The sequence below is a fragment of the Triticum dicoccoides genome, chromosome 7A (genome assembly GCF_002162155.2).
Source record: "Triticum dicoccoides isolate Atlit2015 ecotype Zavitan chromosome 7A, WEW_v2.0, whole genome shotgun sequence".
NCBI lineage: Eukaryota > Viridiplantae > Streptophyta > Magnoliopsida > Poales > Poaceae > Triticum > Triticum dicoccoides.
Window position 1 is genome coordinate 263,329,695 of NC_041392.1, and position 12,282 is coordinate 263,341,976.

Consider the following 12,282-nt stretch of genomic DNA (forward strand, 5'->3'; position numbering starts at 1 on the left):
CCGCGATCATATCCGGGACTCCGAACCAACTTCGGTACATCAAAACTCATAAACTCATAATATAACTGTCATCGAAACCTTAAGCGTGCGGACCCTACGGGTTCGAGAACAATGTAGACATGACCGAGACATGTCTCCGGTCAATAACCAATAGCGGAACCTGGATGCTCGTATTTTCTCCCACATATTCTACGGAGATCTTTATCGGTCAGACCGCGTAACAACATACGTTGTTCCCTTTGTCATCGGTATGTTACTTGCCCGAGATTCGATCGTCGGTATATCAATACCTAGTTCAATCTCGTTACCGGAAAGTCTCTTTACTCGTTCCGTAATACATCATCTCACAACTAACTCATTTAGTTGCATTGCTTGCAAGGCTTAGGTGATGTGCATCACCGAGAGGGCCCAGAGATACCTCTCCGACAATCGGAGTGACAAATCCTAATCTCGAAATACGCCAACCCAACATGTACCTTTGGAGACACCTGTAGAGCTCCTTTATAATCACTTAGTTACGTTGTGACGTTTGGTAGCACACAAAGTGTTCCTCCGGTAAACGGGAGTTGAATAATCTCATAGTCATAGGAACACGTATAAGTCATGAAGAAAGCAATAGCAACATACTAAACGATCGAGTGCTAAGCTAACGGAATGGGTCAAGTCAATCACATCATTCCCCTAATGATGTGATCCCGTTAATCAAATAACAACTCTTTGTCTATGGTTAGGAAACATAGCCATCTTTGATTAACGAGCTAGTTAAGTAGAGGCATACTAGTGACACTCTGTTTGTCTATGTATTCACACATGTATTATGTTTCCGGTTAATACAATTCTAGCATGAATAATAAACATTTATCATGAAATAAGGAAATAAATAATAACTTTATTATTGCCTCTAGGGCATATTTCCTTCAGTCTCCCACTTGGACTAGAGTCAATAATCTAGATTACACAGTAATGATTCTAACACCCATGGAGCTTTGGTGCTGATCATGTTTTGCTCGTGGAAGAGGCTTAGTTAATGGGTCTGCAACATTCAGATCCGTATGTATCTTGCAAATCTCTATGTCTCCCACCTGGACTAGATCCCGGATGGAATTGAAGCGTCTCTTGATGTGCTTGGTTCTCTTGTGAAATCTGGATTCCTTTGCCAAGGCAATTGCACCAGTATTGTCACAAAAGATTTTCATTGGACCCGATGCACTAGGTATGACACCTAGATCGGATATGAACTCCTTCATCCAGACTCCTTCGTTTGCTGCTTCCAAAGCAGCTATGTACTCCGCTTCACGTGTAGATCCCGCCACAACGCTTTGTTTAGAACTGCACCAACTGACAGCTCCACCGTTTAATGTAAATACGTTTCCGGTTTGCGATTTAGAATCGTCCAGATCAGTGTAAAAGTTTGCATCAACGTAACCATTTACGATGAGCTCTTTTTCACCTCCATATATGAGAAACATATCCTTAGTTCTTTTCAGGTATTTCAGGATGTTCTTGACCGCTGTCCAGTGATCCACTCCTGGATTACTTTGGTACCTCCCTGCTAAACTTATAGCAAGACACACATCAGGTCTGGTACACAGCATTGCATACATGATAGAGCCTATGGCTGAAGCATAGGGAACATCTTTCATTTTCTCTCTATCTTCTGCATTGGTCGGGCATTGAGTCTTACTCAATTTCACACCTTGTAACATAGGCAAGAATCCTTTCTTTGCTTGATCCATTTTGAACTTTTTCAAAACTTTGTCAAGGTATGTGCTTTGTGAAAGTCCAATTAAGCGTCTAGATCTATCTCTATAGATCTTAATGCCTAATATGTAAGCAGCTTCACCGAGGTCTTTCATTGAAAAACTCTTATTCAAGTATCCCTTTATGCTATCCAAAAATTCTATATCATTTCCGATTAGTAATATGTCATCTACATATAATATCAGAAATGCTACAGAGCTCCCACTCACTTTCTTGTAAATACAGGCTTCTCCAAAAGTCTGTACAAAACCAAATGCTTTGATCACACTATCAAAGTGTTTATTCCAACTCCGAGAGGCTTGCACCAGTCCATAAATGGATCGCTGGAGCTTGCACACTTTGTTAGCTCCCTTTGGATCGACAAAACCTTCCGGCTGCATCATATACAACTCTTCTTCCAGAAATCCATTCAGGAATGCAGTTTTGACATCCATCTGCCAAATTTCATAATCATAAAATGCGGCAATTGCTAACATGATTCGGACAGACTTAAGCATCGCTACGGGTGAGAAGGTCTTATCATAGTCAATCCCTTGAACTTGTCGAAAACCTTTTGCGACAAGTCAAGCTTTGTAGACAGTAACATTACTGTCAGCGTCAGTCTTCTTCTTGAAGATCCATTTATTCTCAATTGCTTGCCGATCATTGGGCAAGTCAACCAAAGTCCATACTTTGTTTTCATACATGGATCCCATCTCAGATTTCATGGCTTCGAGCCATTTTGCGGAATCTGGGCTCACCATCGCTTCTTCATAGTTCATAGGTTCATCATGATCTAGTAGCATGACTTCCAGAACAGGATTACCGTACCACTCTGGTGCGGATCTTACTCTGGTTGATCTATGAGGTTCAGTACTAACTTATTCTGAAGTTTCATGATCATTATCATTAGCTTCCTCACTAATTGGTGTAGGTGTCACAGAAACCTGTTTCTGCGATGTACTACTTTCCAATAAGGGAGCAGGTACAGTTACCTCATCAAATTCTACTTTCCTCCCACTCACTTCTTTCAAGAGAAACTCCTTCTCCAGAAAGGATCCATTCTTAGCGACAAATGTCTTGCCTTCGGATCTGTGATAGAAGGTGTACCCAACAGTCTCTTTTGGGTATCCTATGAAGACACATTTCTCCGATTTGGGTTCGAGCTTATCAGGTTGAAGTTTCTTCACATAAGCATCGCAGCCCCAAACTTTTAGAAACGACAACTTTGGTTTCTTGCCAAACCACAGTTCATAAGGCGTCGTCTCAGCGGATTTTGATGGTGCCCTATTTAACGTGAATGCGGCTGTCTCTAGAGCATAACCCCAAAACGATAGCGGTAAATCTATAAGAGACATCATAGATCGCACCATATCAAGTAAAGTACGATTACGACGTTCGGACACACCATTACGCTGTGGTGTTCCAGGTGGCTTGAGTTGTGAAACTATTCCGCATTGTTTCAAATGTAGACCAAACTCGTAACTCAAATATTCTCCTCCATGATCAGATCATAGAAACTTTATTTTCTTGTTACGATGATTTTCAACTTCACTCTGAAATTCTTTGAACTTCTCAAATGTTTCAGACTTATGTTTCATTCAGTAGATATACCCATATCTGCTTAAATCATCTGTGAAGGTGAGAAAATAACAATATCCGCCACAAGCTTCAACATTCATTGGACCACATACATCTGTATGTATGATTTCTAACAAATCTGTTGCTCTCTCCATAGTACCGGAGAACGGTGTTTTAGTCATCTTGCCCATGAGGCATGGTTCGCAAGTACCAAGTGATTCATAATCAAGTGGTTCCAAAAGTCCATCAGTATGGAGTTTCTTCATGCGTTTTACACCGATATGACCTAAACGGCAGTGCCACAAATAAGTTGCACTATCATTATCAACTCTGCATCTTTTGGCTTCAACATTATGAATATGTGTATCACTACTATCGAGATTCATCAAAAATAGACCACTCTTCAAGGGTGCATGACCATAAAAGATGTTACTCATATAAATAGAACAACCATTATTCTCTGATTTAAATGAATAACCATCTCGCATCAAACAAGATCCAGATATAATGTTCATGCTCAACGCTGGCACCAAATAACAATTATTTAGGTCTAATACTAATCCCGATGGTAGATGTAAAGGTAGCATGCCGACCGCGATCACATCGACTTTGGAACCATTTCCTACGCGCATTGTCACCTCATCCTTCGCCAGTGTTCGCTTAATATGTAGTCCCTGTTTCGAGTTGCAAATATTAGCAACAGAACCAGTATCAAATACCCAGGTGCTACTGCGAGCTCTAGTAAGGTACACATCAATAACATGTATATCACATATACCTTTGTTCACCTTGCCATCCTTCTTATCCGCCAAATACTTCGGGCAGTTCCGCTTCCAGTGACCAGTCTGCTTGCAGTAGAAGCACTTAGTTTCAGGCTTAGGTCTAGATTTGGGTTTCTTCTCTTGAGCAGCAACTTGCTTGTTGTTCTTTTTGAAGTTCCCCTTCTTCTTCCCTTTGCCCTTTTTCTTGAAACCAGTGGTCTTGTTGACCATCAACACTTGATGCTCCTTTTTGATTTCTACCTCCGCAGCTTTTAGCATTGCGAAGAGCTCGGGAATAGTCTTATTCATCCCTTGCATATTACAGTTCATCACGAAGCTCTTGTAGCTAGGTGGCAGTGATTGGAGAATTCTGTCAATGACGCAATCATCTGGAAGATTAACTCCCAATTGAATCAAGTGATTATTATACCCAGACATTTTGAGTATATGCTCACTGACAGAACTATTCTCCTCCATCTTGCAGCTATATAACATATTGGAGACTTCATATCTCTCAATCCGGGCATTTGCTTGAAATATTAACTTCAACTCCTAGAACATCTCATATGCTCCATGACGTTCAAAACGTCATTGAAGTCCCGATTCTAAGCCGTAAAGCATGGCACACTGAACTATCGAGTAGTCATCAGCTTTGCTCTGCCAGACGTTCATAACATCTGGTGTTGCTCCAGCAGCAGGCCTGGCACCCAGCAGTGCTTCCAGGACGTAATTCTTCTGTGCAGCAATGAGGATAATCCTCAAGTTATGGACCCAGTCCGTGTAATTGCTACCATCATCTTTCAACTTTGCTTTCTCAAGGAACGCATTAAAATTCAATGGAACAACAGCACGGGCCATCTATCTACAATCAAACATAAACAAGCAAGATACTATCAGGTACTAAGTTCATGATAAATTTAAGTTCAATTAATCATATTACTTAAGAACTCCCACTTAGAAAGACATCCCTCTAATATTCTAAGTGATTACGTGATCCAAATCAACTAAACCATAACCGATCATCACGTGAAATGGAGTAGTTTTCAATGGTGAACATCCCTATGTTGATCATATCTACTATATGATTCACGCTCGACCTTTCGGTCTCAGTGTTCCGAGGCCATAACTGTATATGCTAGGCTCGTCAAGTTTAACCTGAGTATTCTGCGTGTGCAAAACTGGCTTGCACCCATTGTAGATGGACGTAGAGCTTATCACACCCGATCATCACGTGGTGTCTGGGCACGACGAACTTTGGCAACGGTGCATACTCAGGGAGAACACTTTTATCTTGAAATTTAGTGAGAGATCGTCTTATAATGCTACCATCAATCAAAGCAAGATAAGATGCATAAAAGATAAACATCACATGCAATCAATATAAGTGATATGATATGGCCATCATCTTCTTGTACTTGTGATCTCCATCTCCGAAGTACCGTCATGATTACCATCGTCACCGGCGCGACACCTTGATCACCATCGTAGCATCGTTTTCGTCTTGCCAATCTTATGCTTCCACGACTATCGCTACCGCTTAGTGATAAAGTAAAGCATTACAGCACAGTTGCATTGCATACAATAAAGCGACAACCATATGGCTCCTGCCAGTTGCCGATAACTAGGTTACAAAACATGATCATCTCATACAATTAAATTTAGTATCATGTCTTGACCATATCACATCACAACATGCCCTGCAAAAACAAGTTAGACGTCCTCTACTTTGTTGTTGCAAGTTTTACGTGGCTCCTACGGGCTTAAGCAAGAACCAATCTTACCTACGCATCAAAAACCACAATGATAGTTTGTCAAGTTGGTGTTGTTTTAACCTTCGCAAGGACCGGGCGTAGCCACACTCGGTTCAACTAAAGTTGAAGAAACTGACACCCGCTAGCCACCTTTGTGCAAAGCACGTCGGGAGAACCGGTCTCGCGTAAGCGTATGTGTAATGTCGGTCCGGGCCGCTTCGTCCAACAATACCGCCGAACCAAAGTATGACATGCTGGTAAGCAGTATGACTTATATCGCCCACAACTCACTTGTGTTCTACTCGTGCATATAACATCAACACATAAAACCTAGGCTCGTATGCCACTGTTGGGGAACGTAGTAATTTCAAAAAAATTCCTACGCACACGCAAGATCATGGTGATGCATAGCAACGAGAGGGGAGAGTGTGATCTACGTACCCTTGTAGACCGACAGCGGAAGCGTTAGCACAACGCGGTTGATGTAGTCGTACGTCTTCATGGCCCAACCGATCAACCACCGAAACTACGGCACCTCCGAGTTTTAGCACACGTTCAGCTTGATGACGATCCTCGGACTCCGATCCAGCAAAGTTCTGGGGAAGAGTTCCGTCAGCACGACGGCATGGTGACGATCTTGATGTTCTACCATCGCAGGGCTTCGCCTAAGCACCGCTACAATATTATCGAGGATTATGGTGGAAGGGGGCACCGCACACGGCTAAGAAAACGATCACGTGGATCAACTTGTGTGTCTAGAGGTGCCCCCTGCTTCCGTATATAAAGGAGCCAAGGGGGGCGGCCCTAGTAGGAGGCACGCAGGAGGAGTCCTACTCCTACCGGGAGTAGGATTCCCCTCCCTTTCCTTGTCCAAATAGGAGAGGGGGGAGGAAGGGAGAAAGGAGAGGAAGGAAAGGGGGGCGCCGCCCCTCCCTCCTTGTCCAATTCGGACTAGGGGGAGAGGGGGCACGCGGCCTGCCCTGGCAGCCCCTCCTCTTCTCCACTTTAGGCCCATGAGGCCCATTAACCCCCCGGGGGGTTCCGGTACTCCGGTTTTATCCGAAACTTCCTCGGAACACTTCCGGTGTCCGAATATAGCCGTCCAATATATCAATCTTTATGTCTCAACCATTTCGAGACTCCTCGTTATGTCCGCGATCATATCCGGGACTCCGAACCAACTTCGATACATCAAAACTCATAAACTCATAATATAACTGTCATCGAAACCTTAAGTGTGCGGACCCTACGGGTTCGAGAACAATGTAGACATGACCGAGACATGTCTCCGGTCAATAACCAATAGCGGAACCTGGATGCTCATATTGCCTCCCACATATTCTACGAAGATCTTTATCGGTCAGACCGCATAACAACATACGTTGTTCCCTTTGTCATCGGTATGTTACTTGCCCGAGATTCGATCGTCGGTATATCAATACCTAGTTCAATCTCGTTACCGGAAAGTCTCTTTACTCGTTCCGTAATACATCATCTCGCAACTAACTCATTTAGTTGCATTGCTTGCAAGGCTTAGGTGATGTGCATCACCGAGAGGGCCCAGAGATACCTCTCCGACAATCGGAGTGACAAATCCTAATCTCGAAATACGCCAACCCAACATGTAGCTTTGGAGACACATGTAGAGCTCCTTTATAATCACTCAGTTACGTTGTGACGTTTAGTAGCACACAAAGTGTTCCTCCGGTAAACGGGAGTTAATCTCATAGTCATAGGAACACGTATAAGTCATGAAGAAAGCAATAGCAACATACTAAACGATCGAGTGCTAAGCTAATGGAATGGGTCAAGTCAATCACATCATTCTCCTAATGATGTGATCCCGTTAATCAAATAACAACTCTTTGTCTATGGTTAGGAAACATAGCCATCTTTGATTAACGAGCTAGTTAAGTAGAGGCATACTAGTGACACTCTGTTTGTCTATGTATTCACACATGTATTATGTTTCCGGTTAATACAATTCTAGCATGAATAATAAACATTTATCATGAAATAAGGAAATAAATAATAACTTTATTATTGCCTCTAGGGCATATTTCCTTCAGCTAGATGGCTTCTTCTCTCTCTTTGATCCTCAATACCATGTTCTCCTCGATGTTCTTGGAGATCTATCCGATGTAATCTTCTTTTGCGGTGTGTTTGTCGAGATCCGATGAATTGTGGATTTATGATGAGCTTATCTATGAATATTATTTGAATCTTCTCTGAATTCTTATATGCATGATTTGATATCTTTGTATCTCTCTTTGAATTATCGGTTTGTTTTGGACAACTTTCCACAAATATATTCTCATCACTCATGTCCTACTAACACTCAGCAGATCATGATTTCCTTAAGCTTCTGACCTCATAGGTTCGGTAACTAATAGACATGAACGAAACCCCTTCATTCAAGGACCAACAATGGGACCATGGACGTCCTTATTAATCCCTACGAGCACATGAATGATACTCGAGTAGACCTTTGGTTATCATGTGATGTTCCCTTTGCTTCATGATACTTTAGAAAATCCGAGATGCATCGGTATCCTCCTAAGTCATCACATGCTCACTATACCGTTATCCTTGTTACCGGTTTTTTTCTTCTTACTCGTTGTTGTGTTTCGGCATCACAGTGACATAGTCACCTATGTCTGGCCAGACGATGATGGATTCCATCACACCGGGAGCGCCCTAAGAATATCTCTCTATCATCTGAGGAGCAAATCCCACTCTTGAGCTATCTAGTCCCTTGTCAAACCTTCTGATGAGCCTGAACGTTGTCGTTTTGATCACCGTGTTACAGGTGACGTTTAAGCAACCCCAAATTCCACCGTATGGTAAGAAGTGACTACGATACTCTCATGGTCAAAGGAGCAAAATCACACATTAACACTATGTGTTATTACAATTGAATATAGATGATATTAACTCAGTTCATAACAGACAATTTTGGGTCGAATCAATATAATCGTTCTTCCAACATCATGATCTCAATGTTGCTTTAGGACCATCGTTTAACATTTAACGATATTCTAACATCCGGAAAACATGATCATCAACAACACTTGAGCTAGCCCTAGAGGCAAGACTAGGAATCTTTTATTTAACCGTTTATCATTCCACACACGCATATGAGTTTTGCACTGAATCGCATATTTCAGGATCATAGTAGTTATAGCATAGAATATAAACTATATAATTATCAATATGGAAATATAATAATACAAATATTATTGCCTTTAGGGCATATTTCCAACAGTCTCCCACTTACACCAGAGTCAATAATCTAGTTGCATGTTTTATCTTACACCCATGGCTACCTGGTGTTTTTCATGCTTTGCTAGTGGTAGAGCCTTCGTCACTGGATCTGATACTCTTCAAATCCTAATTTTATTTGTTTCGGTAAAATTTTGGTTATCATGTGTAATTCTTATGTTACATTTACGGTAACACTATATCTCTATATAGTCCATTTTCATAGTAACACTATATCTCCATATAGTCTATTTACTATATCTCTACATAGTTAATATCATTTGGAATTACACCATAGTTTATCAATAAACTTTTCTTAATAAAGATTATACTTTATTGAGGACTTCTCAAGCCTCAATCTATATCATTTATAAAATCCACAATTATGTTAGTTTTCTGAAACAATTTCAAAATTTATAGCCCAATAGTTTATTTACAACAATCATGAAGTTGTCTTGTGTAACCTTTACAACAAAATAATTTCTAACAATTTACAACAATCTCTTCATCTCCTCCAGGGACAATAAGTAAAACCTTCTTCCAACTGAGGTACTTAATCTTTAAGCAATTGATACGTCACCAACGTATCTATAATTTATGAAGTATTCATGTCATGTTTACAATAATTTTATATGGTTTTGGTGCACTTTTATATGATTTTCATGGACTAACATGTTGACCTAGTGCCTGGTGCCAGTTGTTTTTTTCTACTTGTTTTTTATTTTACAAAAAAATCCATAACAAATAAAGTCTAAATGCAGCAAAACTTTTTAACAATTTTTTTCAGAACCAAAGAGACCCTCGAAACTTCGTGGAGGACCAGAAGAGCCACGAGGCCCCCACAAACCACCAGGGCGCGACCAGGGGGTGGCTGTGGCCTGGTGGCTTGTGGTCCCATCTTAGCTCATTCTCGCGTGATTCCAACTCTGAAAATTCTTATATATAGGGAAACCCCCAGAAATAACCCTAGAACTTCGACTTCACCGCCGCAAGCCTCTGTACCAAAGAGATCCCATATGGAGCCTTGTTCCGGCACCTTGCCGGAGGAGGAAATCATCGCCGGAGGCCATCTTCATCATCCCAGCGATCTCCATGATGAGGAGGAAGTAGTTCATCCTCGGGGCTGAGGGTATGTATCAGTAGCTATGTGTTTGATCTCCCTCTCTCTCTCTCTCTTGGGATCTTGATTTGGCACGATCTTGATATACCGTGAGCTTTGTTAATATAGTTGGATCATATGGTGTTTTCTCCTCTCTATCTCGTTCTGATGATTAAGTCTTTCCCTTTGAGGTTTCACTATTATCGGATTGAATATTTTGGATTTGAGAACACTTGGTGTATGTCTTGCATGTGGATACCTATGGTGACAATAGGGTGTTCTATTGATTCACTTGATATATGTTTTGGTAATCAACTTGCGGATTCCCTTGGTGACATTGGGGTAATCTAGGCACATGGGTTGATGCACGTTTTCATCCTACTTTCTCCGGTGGAAACTTTAGGGCACTCTTTGAAGTTCGTTGTATTGGATTGAATATTATGAATCTGAAGTTGTTTGATGCATATCGAATAATCAACTCACGGATACTTGTGGTGAAATTGGATGTGACGTCCGGATAATTAAGCTATAGTGATCCCCGGTAAATGATGCCATGTCACCTCGGTTATTGTTTTTAATCTCGCGTTAGTTCAAAACCGGTTCAAATCTAAATTTCAATTGAAGTCAAATGATAAAAGTTTTCAAACATTAAAACTAAAATGTTTGGGTTGTGTCAAATAATGCGTAGGTAATTATGGCGAAGAATCCACACTATTGAAAAAATGTTTAACTGTTCAAAATAAATAAAACTATAGATAAAACAATTAATTAAATGCCTTTTGTATTATATAAAATACTCCCTCCGTTCCTAAATATAGGGTGTATAGTTTTTGGCATGAAAATTAAAGAACGCACATGGAGTGAAAATTTCACAAGTTTTGGGCGAGATTACACCTGACTAATTGACATGAGAAAATAGAGGAGTTTGCCTAATATAAGTAAATGTAATCAAATCCCTAAAAAAATTATTCAAACGAGTGGTGCAACGCAAGACACCTTATATTTCGAACTTTTTCTAAAAAATCTATACACCTTATATCAAGAAACGGAGGGAGTATTAAACTATTTTTTCTGGGTTAAAAAATTTATGACAGTGGGTTTAGTGGCAATGCTAAATTTGGAGTTGAAATTATATTTTTACAAAATTAATATAAATTTAAAGTCAAAAGAAAACAGAAAATAAAAGATAAAATGAATAGAAGAGAAATAAAAAGCCCCCCCAGCCCAACTAGGCCACGGCCCAGCCAGGTCGGCCCACCTAAGTGGCCTACTTCAGCCTCCCCACCACCAAACCCTAGACCAGATCCCCCTCACTTCCTCCCTCGTCTCTACCCCTCATCCCGATCCAGATCAGGGTAGCGCCCCTGCGCTCGTCGCCGTTCGCTCCGCCCCGAAGCCGTCGGTGCCCACCGTCGCCGCCTCGTCCCACCACCACCTCGCCGGTGCCACCTCCCTGCCGGACCGCCTCATCACCTTTCCTACCCCGCGTCTGGCTCCAGCCACCGTCGCCGCTGACGTAGCGCCTGAGCGCCCTGACGCCGACGTCCTTCGCCATCACCGGCGCCACCGATGCCACCTCCCCGTCCTCCTCCTCGAGCCACTGCCACTCCCCTACACAAGTACGGTGAAGCCCCCGGCCTCTACCTTTCTCCCCGTCCCCGTCGTCACGGTCGCCGCTCTCCACACGCGCACGCGCTCACGACCGTGACCTCCTCCCCGTGCTGCGCCTAGACCGGCGCCCCGCTCGCGCCTCCTGCCGTCCAGGCCAGCCATTGCGCTCGTCGTCACCGTGCCTAACCCGCTCGCAGCCTCGCCGGCCCCGCCTGCTGCGGCCATTTGCTGCTTGCTCCGCTGCGGCCTCGCGTGGCCCCGCTGCTCGCCTAGTGCCCACTCGTGCATCGCCTCGCCTTCGCCCCACCGCCGATGTCGACCTCGCCCTGCTCCTGCACCCCCTGCATCGGCGACACCGCCACGCTCGGGCCACCTCCGGCGCTCCGACGCCCGAGCCCTGCTCCTACCCCTTGCCCCGCCCTGCCGCGGTGGCCTCACCCCGCCGCACCCCGGCGGCCGTCGCCCGCGTGCCCGGGGC